We start from the raw sequence: 6,006 nt of genomic DNA on the forward strand, positions 1-6,006 counted from the left end.
CCCCGGTTAGCTTCCGGTTCGCTGCGCTTCGCGCCTCGGTCCGCGCCTCGGTCCGCGCCCCGGGACACTTCCGGGTGCGCTAACGCGATACGTCACAAGACGCATTATGCGGCAACGCGATACGTCGTGCTTTCGCGACGCGCCGCGGATTGCTTCCGGGTCGCTGCGCTTCGCGCCTCGGTCCGCGCCCCGGGGCACTTCCGGGTGCGCTAACGCGATACGTCACAAGACGCATTTCGCGGCAACGCGATACCGTCACTATGTTGATTTCTTACTGGTTCGCGGACCGGGTCGCGGCATCTATTTGAGCTAACGGAAAGCTTCCCGGTTCGCGGACCGGGAGCGAAACAAAAAAAATATTTAAAAAAAATTATTAATAAACATATAAAATATATTTTTATATTTAAAGAAGAATACATTTTACAGCTATAGATATTAGCTTTTAAAAAACCAATGAAATTCATTGAAAAAACCATAGGTTATAGACCATATATAGTTAGGAATTTGCATTTACAAAACCTTGAAAATTCACTGAAAAAACCATAGGTTATACACCATATATAGTTAGGAATTAGCATTTATAAAACCTTATTTTACTCACACAAAACCAATGAAATTCCATATATAGTTAGTGGTACTAACTATATATCACGCACCCGCAATCCACTGCTGATCATGTCACATATGACATCATTCATGACATGGTCAGTGACATCACTGATGACATCACTGATGACATCTCAAATGACATCACTGATGACATCACTGATGACATCTCAAATGACATCACTGATGACATCACTGATGACAACATCCAGTGACTGTATTTTTCTGTAAAGTTAAAATATGTCTTACATATTTAAGAATGAGTGGATGTATAAGTGTCTGGATGAAGGATTTAGTAGGGGCATGACTGACTGTATGAGTGACTGATTAAATGTGTCTCACTGAGTGCATGGGTTAGTGACTAAACTGTCTTAATTTGTGCATCATTATGTCTGTTGTTCTGTAAACTGCTGCATGTGTTGATCAGTAGCTATATGATTAACTATATGGGTTATTGATTGGTTGCCCAAGCATTTTTATGGGAGACTGAGTGTGTGTGTGGGTGGCTGGGAGGTGTATGACTCTGTGCATAGATGTGTGAGCAGTTGATTCACTAGATGTATGGGTTCAAAAGTGCATGTGGAAACAGCTGTATGGGCGGTTGACTGTGTGCATGAGTGTATTGGTGAGTGAATGGCTATCTCAGTGCTACATGTCAAAGTAAGTACATATGTAAAATACAGTACATGTGAGAGTTGACATATATAAATAACTGTGCATAAGAGCCAGTGAATGTGTGAGTGGCTGTATGGATCATTGTGAACTTGTATCCAGGATTGTATAAGTGAGTAAATATGTTTTAGTATATGTTTGAATAAGTAAGGTGTGTATAACTGTATAGTTGAGGAAATGGAGGTGTGATTGATTCTTTGCATGACTGACTATGTGTGTGAGTAACTCCATGGATGAGTGACAGTCTGTGAGTGTCTGTTTATACTGAGTGTATCTAAGGTTATATAAGAGTCTGAAGAGGTTCATCATAATATCACATGAATGATGTCATCAGTGATGTGATCAGTAATGTCAAATGAGATGTCATCAGTGATGTCATTTGAGATGTCATTTGAGATATCATCAGTGATGTCATCAGTGATGTCATTAGTGATGTCATTTGAGATGACATCAGTGATGTCATCAGTGATGTCATCAGTGATGTCATTTGAGATGTCATCAGTGATGTCATCAGTGATGTCATCAGTGATGTCATCAGTGATGTCATTTGAGATGTCATCAGTGATGTCATCAGTGATGTCACTGACCATGTCATGAATGATGTCATATGTGACATGATCAGCAGTGGATTGCGGGTGCTTGATATATAGTTAGTACCACTAACTATATATGGAATTTCATTGGTTTTGTGTGAGTAAAATAAGGTTTTATAAATGCTAATTCCTAACTATATATGGTGTATAACCTATGGTTTTTTCAGTGAATATATGTATATATATAATAAATTCAAATATTAAAATGTTTTTATTCTTTTACAATTACATTTTAAACTACATTAAGAGCAACGGTAGGGAAAATATTGGATGGTGGAGGGGATGAAATTACTATTCCCACTCAAGGGAATGCAACAGTAGGGAAAGTGTTGGGTAGCGGAGGGGAATAATTTACTATTTCTACTCCAGGGAGTGCAATAGTACGGAAAGTGTTGGATAGCGGAGTGGAATAATTTACTTTTCCCACTTCAGCGAGTGCAACAGTAGGGAACGTTTTGGATAGTGGAGGGGAATAATTTAATGTTCCCACTCCAGAGAGTGCTTTAGTAGAGAAAGTGTTGCATAGCAAAGGGGTAAAAATTACTATTCCGCTCCAGGGAGTGCAACAGTAGGGAAAGTGTTGGATAGCGTAGGGTATAAAATTACTATTCGCACTCCAGCAAGTGCTACAGTAGGGAAAGTGTTGGATAGCGGTGGGGAATATTCTACTATTCCTACTCCAGGGGGTGCAACAGTAGAGAAAGTGTTGGATAGCAGAGGGGTAACAATTACTATTCCCACTCCAGTGAGTGCAACAGTAGGGAAATTGTTGGATAGTGGAGGGATAACAATTGCTATTCCCACTCGAGCGAGTGCAACACTAGGGAAAATATTGGATAGTGTAGGGGTAAAAATTACTATTCCCTCTCCAGCAAGTGCAACACTAGAGAACATTTTGTATAGTGGAGAGGAAAAATGTACTATTCCCACTCCAGCGAGTGCAACTCTAGGGAAAGTGTTGGGTTGCATAGTGCAATAATTTACTATTTCCACTCAAGCAAAATAACTAAAATGAATTAACAAACAATTAATTCATAAAAAAAAATGCCTCCCACCATACCGTAGGATGATATATAAACAGACCATTGATAAGAAGAAAAAGGAGATTCAGAATGAGGAGTGGGAAAAATTATTGCAGGCTGCAGATATCGGGACTCATCGCTATTTTGGAAAACAATAAATCACCCTTATTTTAAAGAAAGTGGTGCCGTTAAGATCAAAAGTTTAGTGCTATCTACTGGGACTATGTTCCGGTTAGATAATGCAAGGGTTCTTCACGGGGGGGAACAGGGGTGGAAAAAACATAAAATGTCCTCAATAACCGGTTTGGAAATCTTTGGAATAGCAATTCTTGGTTTACACATTTCACATATCTTACACATCTTAACTATATCTGTTGGGCACAAAAAGTTAATAGTTTTACAAACGTATCTTTTCTATGTTATATTAAGTGAATTGTCCTATCAAGTAAGGGATGAGTAGTATAAGCTTCCTTTCCTGGAACATCAATGGCCTGCGCACAAAGCCTCGTGCAAATAGAATTCTACAATATCTGAAAGAATCAGCAGTGCAGGTCATGGTATTGCAGGAAACCCATCTCACGCATACTGAAATGTCAGACATAATTAAAAAGAATAGATGGATTGATATTATGGTCACTACCACACAAACATCCCATACGAGAGGGGTTGCAATCATTTTTTAAAAAGGGAGCCAAAGCCAAATTAATATCAAAGGTTGTGGATTCTTCAGGCAGGTGGGCTATTGCGACAGTCCTTATTGCGGGGGTATCAATTACAATAGTTGGCTATTATGGCCCAAATCAGGATGACCCCACGATACTGGAAACAATTTTTTTGAAGTTATTATCAATACCAGGACCCATTATCTTAGCCGGTGATTTTAATATTGTTTTGGACCCCATCCTGGATAAGTCTCCTAACAATCGTTCCAGGGTTTTGTCTAAAACCAGATCCTTTCTGGTAGAAGCCATGAGACAGCAAGGGTTCGTCGACGTCTGGCGACAAAAATCAGGGAACCAACAGGGGGTTTCCTATAGAAACTATAAGTATCACCATAAGTCTAGGATAGACTACATTTTAATAACCCAAAGACTGGTCGATTCAGTTAGAGCAATAGAATATCTTCCGTCACACCTTTCAGATCATTCTGCGGTTAAATTGGTGATGGATTTGCGCAGTAAAAAAATCTCGACGGTTTGGTCCTTTGATCGTTCCTTACTTACCAACGAGGAGGACATTTCGTTTTTAAAAACTGAGACACGTAACTTCTTCCTATCGAATGAAGGTACAACATCGGATAAAACTATCTGGGATGCATTTAAGGCAACATTGAGAGGATTGATTGTGACTAAAATAGCCTTTCAGAAAAAGATCTACAGCGAAACTATATCTGCTATAGAATCAGATATGGCTGCTATCGAACAGGAAATAGATCTAAGTAATAGATCTTCAAGGTCAATATTAGATACCCTTCATAACAAACTGGCGATACTGAAGGGGACCCTGGCATCGACTCTGAGTTTGAGAATTCAACAGAGGTGGGAAGCCAGCAAGCTGGCCCACTTCGAATAAAGTGAAGGTGCAGGCAAATTGCTGGCCTGGAAGACCAAAGTAGACCAGGTCCGGAATAACATTGCAACCATAAAAATAGGTACTACTAATCTCTCTTCCGATGATGATATCAGGGAGGCATTTAGGGAATTCTTTCAGGCCATTTATAAAGAAGACAAAGTGATATCCGTTGAGTCTGTTAAGAGCTGGTTGGATAAAATCATCTTACCTTCCCTCACTCTGGAACAATCTCAATATCTGGACAGCCCCATCACTGAGAGTGAGGTGATATCAGCTATTAAGAAATCTAAGAAGGGGAAAGCATCGGGGCCTGACGGCCTTCCGGCTGAGTTATATAAATTCTTAGACTCAGAAATTGCTCCTTTTCTAACAAAGTTGTTTAACCAAATTCTCTTAGAAGGTATGGCTCCTCCAACATCTTGGGATGTTGCTTCTATTACCCTTATCTTAAAACCAGGTAAACCGATGGAAGATTGTGGGTCATACAGGCCAATATCTATTTTGAATGTGGACTATAAAATCTTTGCCACTGTTTTATCATCAAGATTGGCCAATGTCGCACCATCAGTCCTTCATCAAGATCAAAAGGGATTCTTAAAGGGAAGACAACTATATGAGCTGACCTTTGATCTAATTGGTGCCATAGATATAGCAACATCTAATAACCTCCCACTGGCGGCTATGACGCTTGATGCAACCAAGGCCTTCGACAGGGTGAATTGGGTTTACCTGTCGGAGGCCCTGGCCAAGTTTGGTGTGGGGGGTGGGTTTCGTAGGGCGATTAGTCTTTTGTACAGCAATCCCTCGGCATCTCTCCTCGTTAATGGAGAATTATCAAGCTCTTTTTCTATCTCAAGGGGAACTCGACAGGGCTGTCCACTCTCCCCCTTACTTTTTGATTTTTACATCGAACCTTTCTCGCAATGTCTAAGGGAGGAGCCCGCCATTAAACCTTTTCAGTATCAAGGTTGGATGAGGAAGGTGGCACTATATGCCGATGATGTACTTATTTTGACATCAGAGGCCGTAACGGCTCTCCCTGCCATAGTGAAGCTGGCTAGTGCCTTTGGACTAGTGTCGGGGTATGAGATAAACGCAACTAAAACCGAAATACTTATCTGGAATGATGAGAATCCACCTATAGAATTTCATCCCAGCACCTCTATGCGTTACCTAGGCTTAACAATTGTAAAAGACATAAATAAAATAGTCCAAATTAATCTATCCAAAGTGCTTAAAGACTGTCGTAAGCTCCTTCACTCTTGGTTGCATCTCCCCCTCTCATTAATAGGTAGGGTTAACCTTATTAAAATGTCTATTCTCCCAAAGATTTCTTTCTTATTTAATACAATTTCCTTATATTTTGATCAAAAATTTTTAGCTAAATTTCAATCAAACGTCTCTTCTTTTATTTGGCACAACCATCTCCCACGTATTGCCTGGAAAAAAATAAGACGGCGACGTGAAAAGGGAGGGCTGGCGGCCCCAGATTTAAAAATGTATGCTTGGGCTTTTCAATTATCACATTCAAGGATGTTGTT

Source organism: Lissotriton helveticus, chromosome 4_1 (genome assembly GCF_964261635.1).
Source record: "Lissotriton helveticus chromosome 4_1, aLisHel1.1, whole genome shotgun sequence".
Classification (NCBI taxonomy): Eukaryota; Metazoa; Chordata; class Amphibia; order Caudata; family Salamandridae; genus Lissotriton; species Lissotriton helveticus.